This window comes from Psammomys obesus, unplaced genomic scaffold (assembly GCF_907164565.1).
Source record: "Psammomys obesus unplaced genomic scaffold, mPsaObe1.curated_primary_1811, whole genome shotgun sequence".
NCBI lineage: Eukaryota > Metazoa > Chordata > Mammalia > Rodentia > Muridae > Psammomys > Psammomys obesus.
This window is the reverse complement of record NW_026596040.1, coordinates 36,448,914-36,464,793: the sequence shown is the minus strand read 5'-3', so window position 1 is coordinate 36,464,793 and position 15,880 is coordinate 36,448,914. Positions and strand designations below refer to the sequence as shown.

At 48.4% G+C, this 15,880-nt stretch overlaps 1 protein-coding gene across 3 annotated transcripts in view; it reads right to left on the bottom strand.

Annotated features, from left to right (window-relative positions):
* Nucleotides 1-15,880, bottom strand: part of Zbtb7c (zinc finger and BTB domain containing 7C) — a 316,543-nt gene that overhangs the window by 128,498 nt on the left and 172,165 nt on the right. For 2 of the 3 annotated variants that reach the window (XM_055622899.1, XM_055622900.1), the window contains one exon: nucleotides 253-314. The gene's annotated coding sequence lies outside the window, so the exon portion shown is untranslated. Of the gene's footprint in view, nucleotides 1-252; nucleotides 315-483; nucleotides 576-15,880 lie in introns of those variants that run through there. The other variant, XM_055622901.1, reaches the window with a different exon arrangement.

Genomic DNA, 15,880 nt, shown 5'->3' with positions numbered 1-15,880 from the left:
AGGAGATCTGTCTGGAAAGCCCCCAGGGCTGTCTTTTACGGAGAGGGTAGAGCAGAGTTCTGAGCAGCCTCCTTCGATCTAATGCCCTGTGCAGCTGGGATCAGCCCTGCCCAGGGAGAGGGACCTTCCAGAAGAAGACTCCAAAGCCCGTTCCACACAGGTCACACAGTTCCTGCCCTTGGCAGGGAAAACTGCCCATTTCCCAGAAGCATTGTTAAACCACAAAACTCAACAAGCAAAATTCATACTCACAAGCACCGACTCCTTAGGCTTCAATTTCAGGCCACCAGTTTTTCTGCAAACCTGCTCATTTCCTGCAAAGAGAGGGACAGGCAGAGAGAAGCGCATTAGCATCTGCTCTGGGTATCCTTCAAGCTTTCCTGGCTGGCCTCCGGCTCCACACCTTCTCAGCACACGTTCCTTCCTGCAGCACTCCCCTCCCCTCCCTGGGAACACCATGTTCTGTTGGGTGGGCGCCCCCACCCCTGCAGGCCTATGGGCTCTGCCCACGCCGCCTCCTCCCGCTCCCGGCGCCCTGCCAGTCTCCGATTGACCACTGCCTCCAATTCCCTGAAGGCACTGGGCTTCTTCCCACTCCGGAGCCAGCGAGGCCTCCACTTCTGTAGCATGGGGTTGCCTAGCAACGGTGCGCGCGGGCTCAGAAGGCCCTCCTAAATTGGACCTCACAGCACAGGGCATCTCCTTGTACAGCTGCCTGCATCTTAACAATCCGTCTCTGAATAATAACACAATGGTAATTGCATTCATGGACCCCAAACTACATTTAAATAATGTTCAAGAGCTGACACAAACCAACAAAGGCCAGAAAATGCATCGGGGAGGTTGACTGCGAGGCCACGCAGGGACGCTTCGCCGTGGGAGGGAGCTGACACCAAAGACTTGAGTTAATGACAATGCCGACCCGAACTGTGAATTCTCCTGCTTCTGCCTGAGCTTGCCATCACTGTAATGCGTGGTAATGTAAGTTTGGGCAATTAATGCAAGGAGGTAAGGATGCCTCAAGACAGGATGCCCTCTGGTTCTGCTGACTTGTACCTCAATTTTGGGGGAACAGAGAGGAGGGAAGATTTCACAGGAAAGGAAGCTTGACAGTGAACTTCTTTTTCTTTCTTTCTTTCTTTCTTTCTTTCTTTCTTTCTTTCTTTCTTTCTTTCTTTCTTTCCTTCCTTCCTTCCTTCCTTCTTTCTCATTCTTCCTTTTTCTTTCCTTTTTTCTTTTTCCTTCCCTCCTTCCTTCCTTCCCTCCTTCTTTCTTTCCTTCCTTCTTTCTCATTCTTCCTTTTTCTTTCCTTCTCTTTTCTTTTTCCTTCCCTCCTTCCCTCCTTCCTTCCTTCCTTCCTTCCTTCCTTCCTTCCTTCCTTCCTCCCTCCCTCCCTCCCTCCCTCAACAAAATCTCACTCTAGTCCTGTTTAGTCTGGAACTCACCATGTTGACTAGGCTGGCGTCAAACTCATGGGAGCACATCCTGCCTCTGCCTCGGAAGTGCTGAGATTACAGCATGCCATGCTCAAATACATTTTAGAAGGAAAGGGAAGAACCCAGTCAAGCAGAGGAGGAGACTCATAATGCTGCACAACTGATGTCCTCCGGGATGAAAAGTGAAGGCCCTTATGGAGTCACAGCAGCAGGTCAGGTTGACGCCTTCAATGCCCGAAGCCCCACAAGACACTCATATTTGTGCAGCCCTGTCCATAACAGACTCATTCCCAACAGGTAAACCCAAGTCTCTGACAGTCACTGAGTAATAAAACATGTTAGGCACAGTCATATGAAGGACTATCATAGAGATATATGTATCTGAAATTCAGATACATCTATACTGTGCCTCAAGGCCATGTTAAGTAAAAGAAGCCAGACGCAGAAAGACCACTTCCTCATAATTCCCTTTACTTGAGAAATCCAGAGTAGCTAAATTTGTAGAGACAGAAAGTACAGGGCAGAACCTGGGGAAGGGAGGGGGGATGTCTTAAGAGTACAGATGGGGAAGAGGGAGGAGCTCTGAAGTGAGTGGTGGGAACGACTACACAACAGTATGACAAACTTAGTATCATGGAACTGCACCCTGAAAAGTGGTTAAAATGATGCCTATATTCGATTTTTAAAAATCTGCTTGTAATACTGGTGCAAGGCTCACTAGGCTCTTCAAGACCATCCTCATCTTGGAAATCAGAGTGGCCCCTGTCATTCTCAAGTTTGAACAGGGTAGTTGTCTCCAGGACTAAAGCCACACTGCTCAGGGCAGCTGACAAGCATGGGCCTGTGCCATGTGGTTGAACACAGGGTCTCCATGCTGAGAGGTAAGGTTCTGCTACACATCTGCTTACAACATCTGCTTTCCCCTGGGGACAGTGCCATCCTGTCTCCTGCCTGCTCCCTCCTGTCACACAGGCTCCACTGCATTTCCCCTTAGCCTGCCCCCTGTGCCTTAGCCCACTCTTCTGGGCTCACATCAAGTTCCACATCCCTCAGGAGCCTTCTGGATTCCGCACCCCTTCCAGTGTTGCTCTTTGTCAATGCTGTGGCCTGCACTGACCGGCTACTGCACTGTTTTGCATTCTAGTCTGAGTGGTGCCCCTCCCAGGGAAGCCTTGGAGGAAGGACAGCACCTGTGCCTGCCTGAGGACCACACATCTGATTCTAAGAGCTGCAGGGCTCCTCTGCCTTCTTTTCAGGGAATGCCTGCCATGAGGCAGGTCTGAGGGCTGCAGAGCCCTGGCCTTGGGACCTCGGGTAAAACCCACCAGCAGCTGTTGCCAGTTGCTGGAAGGTGCTAGCAGTTGTGTATTTACAGGTCTGATTAATTCGGAAGAGTCATTACAGCTAATGGCTTCTCCGAGAAGGAATGAATGAACAGCATAGGTAATTTTCTTTCAGTGTCCTAGATTTTTTTTCTTGGAATGTGCTTTAAGTCTTAAAACAGAGTATTACAAGAAAAAAAAAAGAAGAAGAAATAATAATATTAATAGTAGTAGTAATAATGAGGACAGAGAGGAGGGGAAGGAGCAGGAGGAGGAGACTCTAAGCCTGAGACATGGGAGTTGCCCAATAGCTGCTTGGACAAGCTTCCTCTGTCTCCTTGCTAATGAATGGGGCATGGTCTGGAAGGTCCTTCCAACTCAAACAGATAATAAAATTATGTCTGGAGATGAGAACGAGGAAGGTGGTTAGGAACTTCCAAGGTCATGCACTCCACCCCACCAGGTACCACTATCTGAGGACAAGGTTTCAGCCATGGCCCTCCTTGGACAAAGACAAGGTTTGCAGTCACTCCACCGTCTTCCCGGACACTGACCCTGGTGCTTTCAAACTTATGACCTGGCTTTCCTGGCTCTCATCTGATCATTAAAGTCTTCCATACTAATGACTTGTTTTCCTGAATCTCCAGGAATGGCTGGAAACAGGCCAAAGTGCATCGTCTAGGCTCCGTCTCTCCAGCCCTTGGCTCTGTGACCAGCGGCCCTGTCTGTCAAGGCTGGCTGCTGCAGGACAGATGCTCCTGGCTCTCTCAGACAGGCCAGATTAAATGGAAGTGCTGTTCAGAGGATAGAGAGCTCTGGCTCCAGACTGCCATTCCAGGCGGAGACAGTCTGGGCGGATAACAGTGGTGTTCTTGCGTGGCTGTTTCCTGGTTATTGTACCGCTTCCCTGTGCCTCGGCAGACAGACAAGGGAAGGCAGGAAGCCTGTGTCTGTCGCAAACATGCAGGTTCCTACTTCCGGAACACTCGTGGCTTTCAGTGGCAATGAGATGAATTGTAAATTAGAAGTAGATGAGTAGTGACATTAACACTGATGTTAACAATGTCCCTTAACTAATGTGTGGACAGTGCTTTGTGGTTTAGTCTGGTCCCATGCATCTGCCAGGCAGGTGTGGTAGCTTTGGCCCATTTGTCAAGTCCAAGGTCTGCTTCTTGCTAGCGATGCAGAATGTAGGTTCTAGCCACACTCCTCTCAGGAGGCTTCCAAACAGGGAGGGAGCTAAGTTCTGAGACACTTGCTCAGAACCCTCCAGCTAATGAGTGCCTGGGCCCCCACCCTTTAGCTTCCACACAGGTTTTGTGTAGAGGCTTGAGGATAGTTGGTGCCATCTGCTCTGTCCTTAAGGAAGTGGCAGAACACAGGTAATATGAATGTGACACAAAATCAGTATTGTTTTTGGAGTCACTATTGGATTCTTTTTAGAGGAGAAAAATCCATGCTCATCGGAGCCCTGCAAATCCCCCAGTTCCACTCCTAAAAGTACCCCAGCACAGGGAGGACAGCTTCAAAACATACTGAATAACAGACAAGGGTTCTGTTCACATGCTCACAGCCACAGAAGCAGCTGAGGAATTTCAATTCGGTCCCTGTAGCAGGGTCCAGAAGTTGTGAGGTCTGCTGGTTTAGACTGGCCAACTGTCACTGGCCATCTGTATGACCTTGGGTAAGTGACTTAACCTCTCTATGCCTGAGGCTTCTGTTAGCTACCCCTATAGCTCTTGCAAAGTCAACCCCAGCATCACACCTTCATGAGCTGCAAATGTGCGTCTGTATGAAGACCTTTGAGCCAACGTTTAAGCAGCTTCTTTATACTAAAGACACCAACACATCCTTCAGAGCGCAGACGGATAAGTATGTAGTCAGTCCAGACAGCAGGCTCGTATTTGCTGATGAGAAATGAGCTATCAACCGTGAGAAGACAAGGAGGAAGCTGAGCTGCCTGGCGCTGAGTGAGAGGAGCTAACTTGACAAGGAGGCAGCTGCGCTGCATTCTGGGAAAGGGAGCCACATGGAGATAACCTGAAGGTCTGTGGTTACTAGGGACTGGGGAAGAGAGGGATGAACACAGAGGGCACAGCGAGTTCTAAGGACAGCAAGACCTTTTCTGTGTGTTCATATTTGTCAAAACCCGTTGAGCACAGCACACCAAGAAGGACACTACTGTGGGCCCATGAGCCCAGTGGGTGGCGTTTTGAAAGCACTGGCACCCGTTCACTGATATTAATAGGTCTGTGCAATGCTGACACTCTGGGGGGTTGGGGGAAAAGTGAGGAGAAAGGCCTATGGTTCCCCCTCTGGGCTTCCCCTCAAGTTGTCTGTAAATGGGAGCCTTGGGTAAGTGCAGCAGCTGGCTGCAGAGGGAGAGCTGGGGTCTAAGCCATCCCACCGAGTCTATCTGGCACGAGGCTAGCTTGGTTCCTTCTGAATCAATGAGGGAGGTATGTGGAAAGGGAGGAGAGGGGAAGGGCTGGTCACAGCCGTCTCAGGCAACTGAATCCTCCTCTGTCCTTGCTTTGTGGGATGATGGCTCCTAAGAAGTCTCAGTCTCAGTGGCCTTGGCCTAGAATCTTAAAATAGTCCTGAGAAGGGGGCAGCTAAGCCCAGAGCTAGGATGACCCTGGAGCCTGAGTGTGGGAGTGGAGGCAAGGGGCGGGCACCCTGTCTAATGAACAAAGGCACGATCTGTGGTCAGCATGCCCCACCCTGCTTTCCATTCAGTCACACACACAGCATGTTTTTCTGGCCTCGGAGAGGTTTGTTCTGGGGTTGGGTAAATCCGAGTCCCAGCAGATATGGCCTGGAGCTGCTGAGAGAGAGGTAAGGCCATTCACACCCTTGGGAACACACACACCACTCATCCCCAGAAGCAAACAAGGAATAGTCAGGGTTATAACGTTGAATGGCAGTTCATGTTTGCAAAAGAGCTTTTAAAGACACAAAATAAAGTGTGGCAAAGTCTTGTGCCTCCTGGACCAGCCCATCTCCATGTCTGTCCTTCTGGGTGAGGTATGAAGACTACTCAAACAGCTTAGCAGGTTCTCTGTGCGTAAGTCCAGCTACCCAGGGAACGCTGACTATGACCGTGGCTGTGGGATGGTGACCCTAACCCTGCAGGTTCTGTGGCCTGTGGGGCTGTTGAGGTAGGCATCAGGCTGGGGTGAGGGGCTGGGTACTCTGAGCCCAGACAGCACAAGGCCTGTTGGAGTGATGTGCATGCAGGCAGCCCTGACTTTGGTGAGCTCTCTCTGCCCTTTTTATTTTTTTGTCTTATTTCGCAGGGTCTGAGTCCTGTTACTCAATCCTCCATCTCAACCCACTTCCCAGAAAGTTCTATTTTCTACCCAGTGTCCAGTGACAGCTAACTGTCCTTTCTCACAGAACAAAAGCATCCTTTCAGGTGGAAGAGAAAGCTATGTTCCCTGAATCCTGCACTTTAGGATCTATCATAGTGAGGACAAGTGTGGGGCACAGGCAGGGGTAGAGAGGGGTGGGGTTCGTCCAGCTGAAGTGCTGAAGTGTTGCTGGGAGAAGGCGGCTGTGAAGTGTCCACTTCTCCTGTCTCCTCAGAACTGGATCCTACCCAACATGCAGTGCGGTTTCAGAAGGGGATCCCATATGTACACAGCAGACCACTTCTCAGAGTGCAAGGGGACACTGTTGATGGCCACCCAGGGGATCAGGTAAAAAGTGACTTAGCTATGCCAACCATGCACACAGCCCCTACCAGCGCAACCCAACTCTGGGCTTGGGAAAGCTCTCAGGGCTCCTCCGGGAGCAGCCATGCTGTCTTCCGCACAGGAGATGATGTGAGGGGTCAGCAGCACTGTCACTGTCACTGGCCCAGCTGAAGCAACTGCCTGCCTCAGCATACTCTGAAGGCTCTCCTTAATGCTGCCTCCTGCAGGGAGCTTGCCTGCACACTCTAGAAGGCTCCAGGAGCACTTCCCGGCTCACGAGCCTGGGCTTCTCACACGCCATCTCTACAGCAGATCAAGAGGGAAAGGACTACCATTTGTCACTGACTTCTGGAATGCGTGCCCCTCCCTTCCCAAACTGTGAGTTTCTGAGGCCGCAAACAGACTACAGAGTGTGGAAGGCTCCAGTGGGCGCAAGGAGAGCTGCTGAGTGGAGCTGAAGAGGCAGAAAGAACACAGTCAAGGTCATGGGTCACCGGGTCTTGGAGGAGCAGAGGGTCTGAGCATGCAGAGGACAAAGCACAGACTTCGGCTCCAAGAAGAGATGGAGCGGGGCAGCAATGAAGTTACCATTCCACCACTGCTACAGTCTGGGAGGGATGAATAGGGCTGGCTTCTGGGCTCAGAGAAACCTCTCGGAGAGGCAGAGGACATGGGCTAGGCTGGTTCCTGCCTCCCTGTGCCCATTTCAGCCAGTCCCAGAGAACATAGCTAGCTAAGTACACATCCCTCAAAGCAGGTTTATTCATCTCAGGCTGAATCCAAAGGAGTAAAAGACGGCACCCAAGAGTAGATGCCAGGGCTGACTGGTGCAGCTGGTTTGTCACCTGATACATCTTAACACTTCTGTAACCAATAACCAGGATACCAGTAATGGGTAACACAGCTCTCCAGGCTGGTGATGGCTCTTATGAACTCTTTGCCTCCTGGATGGCATCACGCCTGTCATCTTTTATATGTAAGCGACACTCAGATGATAGTCCTACAGTTTATAACTCCAGTATTTTATTTTCCAGTGGAATGAAGAATGACATATTCTTGCAAAGTAATCTGCGTGTATGCTGGAGTGTAGCTCAGTTGGCAGAGTGTTTACCTGGCATGCACAAGGATTTGGGTTGTAGCCTTAGCATTCAGGAAACTGAGCATGGTAGCTCCTGTCTGTAATCGCAGCTACACTGAATATTGTAAGTTCAAAGTCATCCTCAGCTACATAGAAAGTTTGAGGTCAGCCTGGGGTACATGAGAACCAGTCACATAGTTACATGAAAAACAGAAACTAAACTAAACTATGTTAGTAAAATGTCTCCTAGAATTTTTAAAAATGTTTCCTAAGCTTTCATTATTTTACCTCCTCCTAACTCAACAATATATATATATATATATAAACTACCAGCTTTTTTTCATTCTCTTCAAAGCTTCAATTCAGTTTTCACAGAAGCAACTTTTTCTTTTCTTTTGCAGCAGTATTTAAGTGATTTGTATACTATTTAATTAAATTGCATAATTACAATAGCAAGTTTCACTGGCATAAACAGGTTTGGGCGCTGAGCCAGCTGTTCCGGGGAAGCATGGGGCTCAGCTGCCTGGAGCAGATGTGGGGAAGTTTTGGATAGCTGCCTGCCTGATCCGAGCGCTCCTCCAGCTGGAGGTATCAGTCACAGGGAGTGGGGAATGTTGAGAGATCTGGCAAGGTGGTTCATTGCAGCCAAGATGAAGGATGATTCTCCAGGGCCTAAGGACCCGTTCCTGAGCCTCCCTGTACCTGGGTAACCCTCCTTCAGATCCAGCTGTGCTTGCTGACAGGCACCCCTCTCTGCATGCACTTTGCCACATAGTGGACCCACTCCCAGGAAGCTGTGTGCATGCATCTTTCCAGTGAACTGAACAGTTTCAGTGACAAATGATGGCCCAATGCAGCCCTCTCTCGAACCAATGGGTATCTCTTCCAGAGGACTCTCTCTCTACATGACATAAAATTGATGTCATTCTGGGCATATTCTATAAGGAGTTGGGGGTGGGGCGGGGTCAGGGGACAATCTACAAGTCCCTGAGTTTTACCATCTAAATGTCTAGGTTATACAGTACACACATCTTCCAAGATGCTGCTGTGGGCTCCCCTGGGGTTTTCATTCCTCAAATTCTCAAATCCCTTATGCTGTAGGATACTCTGCCTCCTAAGACTCCTTGGAATCATTTTCTTCATATGAGTATCCTTCCTTACCTCATGGGTTACACAATTAGACTACTATCTAGCAAGCTAACCAACCAGCCACAGTTGCCAGGAGAGGGAAAAGGCTCACCAGGACACATCCACAGTGGACTTGCTGTTTTAAGCTACCTACCATTTCCTCTTCCTTTCTTATCGGCAAGAGAATCGTGATTTTTCTTCTAGGTTAATTTGCTACATGCCCTCACAGCCAACGTGTTTCCCAGAATAGGTCATGGTTGGCTTAAACCCATCATTTCAACTCAATTTTATCATGAGGTTCAAAGACACATTTTCGGGGGTGGGGTTGGGGGGGTTAAATTCTGGAGAAGAAACCATCATTGATAATGTGGATGGGCCTGCAAGGCCTGGAGCCACGGCAGCCTTTCTGTTATCAGAAGGAGCCCAGGGTGAAGCCCTAAGAGAGCTGTGGGAAAAAGAAACCGAAGGCTTCACCACTCTGCCTCTGCATTTCTCACAACCTAAGTCAATAAAAGAACTCCACCCCCTGTTTTTAACACTTAGATTTTAAATTTCATATATACAAATATGAACGCTTTGCAAAATAAAAAAGCAATAAAAGCTTGATAAGGTAAATATGTAGCTCTTACCCTAGCTCTCTCTACACTGAACCCCAATTTCTGGAGGTTAACCTCTCTCAAATGTTTTAGCTATTTCTTGTGCTCTCTTCTGGCCCATTTCTACATAACACAGCGCGTTAGTCAGCTAGCGATGCCATAACAAAATATCACAGACCGTTAGCTTGGACAACAAAAATCTGTCAATGCAGGCTTGCACCGCAGTGGGGACACAATACAGGTCACAACACCGTAGGTTCCGTTTTGTCCCCTCTTAGACTGAGGGACCCTCAGTGTCCCACAGAGAAAGCATGCTTTCTCTTCACTTCATCTCCGTCCCACCTCCATCAAATAGTCCTCATCTCTGTAGCTAGTTCTCGTTCCGTCAGCCACCAGTGTTCATGATGTGCACCCACGCAGGGACTGCTCCTGGGCGAGTCATGTGTTTCCTTCCTTGCAGAACGTTCACATTTCCTCTACCATTCAAAGTGGTTCTATAAGCACCTGTTTCCACAGAAGCCACCCTGAGGGCTGTTAAGATCCCCCTGGGATCAGTCAGCTCCACTGGGATTTTCTGGAGTCCTCCAATCTAGAGTTCCTGCAGAGGCATGATCCAAAGCCACCAGCCACCTAGTCTCAGCTGGGTTTAGATTCTATACAGGAACAATGAAAATGGAGGCTTATGTCAGGTGTGGTTGGTGGTAAGTGCCATGGTCCTAGCTACCTGATAGGCAGGGGCTGGGGGGCTGGGGGGCTGCAGGTGGATTTCGAGCACTCTGGGTAACACTGCAAAACTCTTTCACAGAAAGTGGGTGGGGCCTGTGTGGGAGAGTCCCTCCCACTCTTTGGAAAGACAGCAGACGTTGTCCCAGATGCTAGGGGAATAGTATCAATGTACGGCTCCACAATGGCACCAGGCAGAGCCCAGGAGGCCATACCAGGACTTGCCTCTGCAAGCCCAGAGCAGATCCAGGGCAAGGAAATGCATGATGAGGCTTTGGACCAGCATGTTGCTTCTCACACCAGGTTGAAAACAAGCATCCTAACAGCCCAAGTTTCCCCTGAGCCAAGGAAAGCTTTGCTATTCCTGGAGGTCAGTTCAAGCAAACAGCACCCCTGTAAGGGCCGTCTCTTCCCAGAGAGCACCACAGGCTTACCGACACCTGAAATTAGGTTTTAAACATGAGAACAACAATACTTGTGAAGAGAATTTCCACCCTCCCCAAAAAAAAAAAAAAAAAAAAAACAAACCCTCCAAGTGGCTAGAAGCAAAGGCACAGCTGGGGATTGGCTCAGGGGGCTGCCGAACTACCCAGGGGGATTCTCTTGCGGCCTAGTAAAGCTGACTAACAGCTTTTCTCTTGTCCGTGCTCACAATGACAGCCTGGATCTGGCCTGACCAGACCACGCTCCGGTAAGTCCCTGCAGTCCCAGTGACTTACAATTCAGATTTCCACATTCCTCTTTCCACCTCTTCGCTAGAATCCTGTTCTCCTTCTACCTACACTCCAGGTGACCTGCCTCTTTCTCCAGCTTCTCTCCCTCGATCACAGGTGTCCCTATGCTCCTCTTCCTTAAAAAATGTTGTTACAAAATACTCCAGACACATGGAAGGGTGAACGTTTTAATATGACACCTTTAGACCTACCGCCACAGCCTAAGTGAGATGCCATTCTCTAACCCCAGACCCCGCCCTTCTGAGACAGAACATTAACACCCTCTTCCATTCTCTCTGGAAGGAGTTCACACAAAGTCAAGCCCAGCAGGTCAGAGGATCACTGAGAGCTGGACTAGGCACTTCCTTACCTCACCAGGGCATTGGACCTCTCTGTGGGTGCCCTGGAATGGGGAGGAAGGAAAACTATGGCCTCTCCCAACCCCCATCCCACCCCACCCCACCCCTGCCAAGTAGCTGAGACCAGGACGCTGCCTGGCTTGGGCAGAGAAGGAGTAGGTGCCAGATGAGGGCCTCAGCAGTGGAGGAGTCCCTCCTGGGGCCCTTTGTGGCACAGGCCTTGGAAGGGGACAGAAGGGCAGGGCTGTTGACACTGGCACTGCCTCGTCAGAATGGACGGTGGCTTGCTGGATACCCTCTTGTGGCAGCAGAGTGGAGACGAGAGCCTGAATCATCAGGATGAAGAAGCCAGCCAGCAGGGGAAGACTGGAGCGCCTCCTCGCCTGGGCTGTGTGTAGCGAATGGAGGGAGTGCCAGGAAGGTCCATGCTGTACACACTTGAGAAGGGCTGGCGGACTGTAAGTGGCCTCTACATCTAAGGGACCACAGTCCTCACATCTTGGGGCTTTTCCTTTGTCTCAGTAGCTGACTTCCATCTTGGGAGCGTCTCACTTTCCCTTTCTTAATAAACTGCTTCTATTGCTATTTCACATGTCCCTGGTGCAACCCTTTGTCACAGAATTGGAACCCTCTGAACTCAGACCTTCGGTCCAGCTCTAGGCATATCCTTCTGTTTTTTGTTTGTTTGTTTTTAAACAAGCCATGATTTCCTCACTGTCTTTCTCTCTTCCTGGTGGTTGCAAGGCTTTACAGCCTGCCTGGCCTGTTGCTTCTCCCCCAAAGTCTAATAAAATTGTTCTCAAGTTTCTGCTGTGTCTGTCTCTAAATTCTCTTGTCAATAAGGCTAAGAACTCAAACCATAATCTATGGCACTCTGAGCTGTAGCCTCCTGCCCAGAGGACCATGGGGCTGCCACTGACATCTCAAGACAGAGGAGGAAGTTCAGAACTACGACAACCCCTACCTGGCATCCATATGTTCCTCCAAAATTCCCCTAAGTCTGCTCAAGTCTATGCCTGGTTGGTCTTTTATGTTGCCAGGCCTCACCCTTGCCACGCCTGTCTACGATCCTTCAGCAGACCATGGAGGACTGTGAAGCCCTCTGAGAAGCAAGATTTAGGAAGGCCAGACACCTGGCTGACACCTCTGTCTATGCGCAGGACACCTTTGCCCTATTCCTGCCTGTTTCCCCCCGGCTCATGTGTTTGAACATGTGGCCCCCAGCCCCAGCTGATGCCACTTTTGGGGAAGGTTATAGATGGGAAGCGCTTCCAGGTGCAGTCCTTGGCGGGAAGCTCAGCTTTGATTCTGACTCGGGATGAGATCTCTTCTTGATTGGTGTCCTGTGAGAAGGTGCCACTGTAAGCTCCAGTCGCCATGGACCGACCCATTCCAGCTGCATGCTTTCCCTTTATGATGGGCTGTAAGCCATGGCATTCAGCCAAAGCAAACTTCTCCTTCCTTGCATCGTTGTTGTCAAGGATCTTGTCATAGCAACAAGGACAATAACTACCACAAGAAATGGCAAAATGTGGAAGATAGAACCAATATTTATATGTATATCCATCTATCTGTATACGCCACTTGCTATCATATTCCCTTAATAAACACCTAAGGAGCAAATCTAACAAAATATGGGCGCACCCTTCACTGAGAAATACAAAACAACACTGTGATAAATCAAAGACTTAAATAAATGATGGAAGTATTATTTTAAGTGCCGAAAGAAGTGATAGAGTTAATATGTCTATTTCCTCCAGTTTGACCTACAGATTCCATGCAATGCTTATCAACATCCCAGATTTATGCCATGGTGCACATACATGTGTGTGTGCAGGTGTGGAGACTCTGACACGTGATTCTGAAGTGATAGGAAAATTCAAAGGCTCTAGGCTCGCTAAAGTGGTGACAGAGTAAAGCTGGAGAAATGGTGTGCCAGATAACAACCCTTCCACCATAAAGCTACAGAATGGGCAAAGTGATATGGGTTCAGGGTTGAGACAGGGGCAGATGGAAGATGACACAGACATTGATGCATTTATGGTGACCTGGAATGAAGGCTGCACTACACTTCGGTGGGAAATGATGGTTTTACAATGAACAGTGCTAAGCCAGTTAGTTGTCTCCATTAAAAATAAGCACAGAGCTCTACTGCATGCTAAGGAAAAATTAATTTTAGAAGGAATATAAGCCTAAACAAAAAAGATAATAAAGCTGTAAAAGAAACCTTGGAGAATATATCGAAGACCTTGAATGGTAGAAAAAGTTCCTTAGCAGGACAGAAAAAGCATTAGCTATCAGTGAAAAGACTGATACATTGGGCATGATTTAAATTAAGAATGTCTGTTCATTAAAAAACAACATTAAAAAAATAAAAGAAAGCCATGCAGTGAGAAAAGGTCGATGGCAAAGAACTCATCCAGATGTACCAAGAAAGACAACATACAGCTATTAATTTAAAAACATGGAATGTTTGAATAGGCTTTTCACGAAAGAGGGTCGCAGAGTGTCCCATAAACACACAACTGTGCAAATGAAAAGAAAAAGCATAGCCACAGTGACTCCGGCCAGAAGAGTAAAATAAGATATCAAGGCTGGTGAGGATGTGCAGCACCTGGGACTCTCAAACTCCTGGGAAGAGTGTCAATCAACCACACCTACTTCAAAGAGCATTTGGTATCACTTATAGAAGCTATACAGACTTGTGCCATACCCAGCTCAGCAAATCCACACGGACATGCGTGAAGCGGCAGAAGGGTATTTATGTACACATACAAGAGAAAACATCAGTAAATGTTTTAACAAAGTAAGTAGTCTCTAGTGAGATGCGACCCAAATGTCCATCAATAACAGAACTGGCGAAAACAAAAAGGGGTGTCGTGGTCATACACCGTGGACATGATTTAATAAGGAGAGAGACCTGGCATTGTGGATAGGTCTCAGGATGTGTTGTCAGGGAAATATAAAACTGATGAACATGATAAGACCCCACTTACAGAATGTTCAAAACAGCAGCCATTGTTTTGTACTAAAGTCAGGATAGTCACTATGGAGAGGGAACTGACTTGTAAGAGGCAAGAGGCAGTTGCCTAGAATAGCAAGAACTATTTAGAACACGGTTGTTGTTTGACTCTGAGAATTTTTATCTACGAACAAATTCAGCATGATATACATTTAAGATTTGGGTACTACTTTATGAAAAAAAGGTATGTATGTTGAAGGGTATCATGAGGAGGGACAGGATCACAACTAGAGATAGGATGGACAAGGTCCACACAGGCAGGTTTTAATGAGGGTGGACAGCTGGCCTCTGTCTTGGGCTCAGGAGTCTCTGGAAAACAGAACAGAATTGTAGTCATAAGGCTAACGCATCAAGGGGCAGCTACCAAAATACTATGGTGCCTTCAACAGTACCTCATCCACTTTGAGCCGACAAACAAGTCAGAGAGTTTCCCTCAAGCCATGATGCCAAGCTGCCTCCATAGGAACCAGACCACAGATAGACACTGAGACCACAGAGGTCTGCCCCTGACTTAAACTACCATAGAAGAAACTAGTAAAATGAGTTTTCTCTCCTTCCTTTATAAAAAGTGAGATGTCCATAGGCAGTTACCTTGACTTTTTATTTCCCAAAAGATAGGGGCAGAGAAATATTTCTGCTGACCCCTGGGCTAGGTGGGTCCTCATCTGCTTAAGAGAGCTTTGGCTTTACAGTTCTTTAACTTGAAAGCTCCTGATCATCTCTGCGCATTACATTCGGACTGTGTTGATTGACCCACAACAGCTCCTTGGTGTGATCTAAAAGCCCTGTCAACCTCAGCTCACTCACCTCACTTTTAGACTTACACTCACAGAAGGCTCACTTCCCATGCCACCTCCTTATTTGTTCTTCCTTCCCCCATTTAACTTGTTGAAGTACTGATATTTGTTTGCCTTTAGCAGACTGGCATTCTGGCTTCCCTCTCCCACCCCTGTGTCTTCTGTTAGGGCGGCTCTGTAGTCTGTTTGGCTCTGTTCTCCATCTGTCCTGTGAGCAGTGTTGTGGTGTTCCACGTTATACTGTTTAAAAATAAAGTCGCAAAAGCAACAACCAAATAGACGACAGCCTGCAAAAACAGCAGCTGTTGCCCATAAGGACAAATTTAAAACACCCCCTGGATGTATTGCTAGAGAGATGGAGAACATGGAGCCAGGGGGAGGAGGCCTCAGCCAATGGGCATTGTGCACCCCTTTCTGATGCAGAGGTGGTGGATGCTCCAGGCATCTGTTGCTCAACCCTCAGGCTAGAGATGAGAATGAGCAAGTGAAAGGGGGCCTCAGAGGCCTCTGGTCTCTGGAGCCTCTGAGCTTTGCATCCTGAGCAGAGAGCATGTCATCTGCAAACCAAGCTACCAGATCCTGATGTCAGTGAGGGAAAAGACAAAAGTTTCACATGGATTCTGCCAGTCGACTAGCTTGAAGTAGATGAATTAACAAACTACAAATTTGCTGAAAGCTCACAATAACACTTACTTTAAACAGCAATGTCACATGTCATCAGGAGCATAGCAAACTTCTTCGAACTTTAAAATATTTGTTTCAAAGGCAGCCATCCTGCCGGCTCGCACCTATATGCCTTGATGTTGGGAGGCAGAGGTAGGAGTTCAGGACACCCTGGACTACTTAAGAAAAAGAAAGGAAGATGGCTGGGGAGATGGTCCCAGTGAGTAGAGGCTAGCTCTCCAAGCATGAGGACCCAAGTTTAGACACCCAGCACTTATGTAAAGAGCCTGGAACAGGCATGTTAGCACCTATAACCCCAGAGCAGCAGGGAGGGTAAAGGCAGGA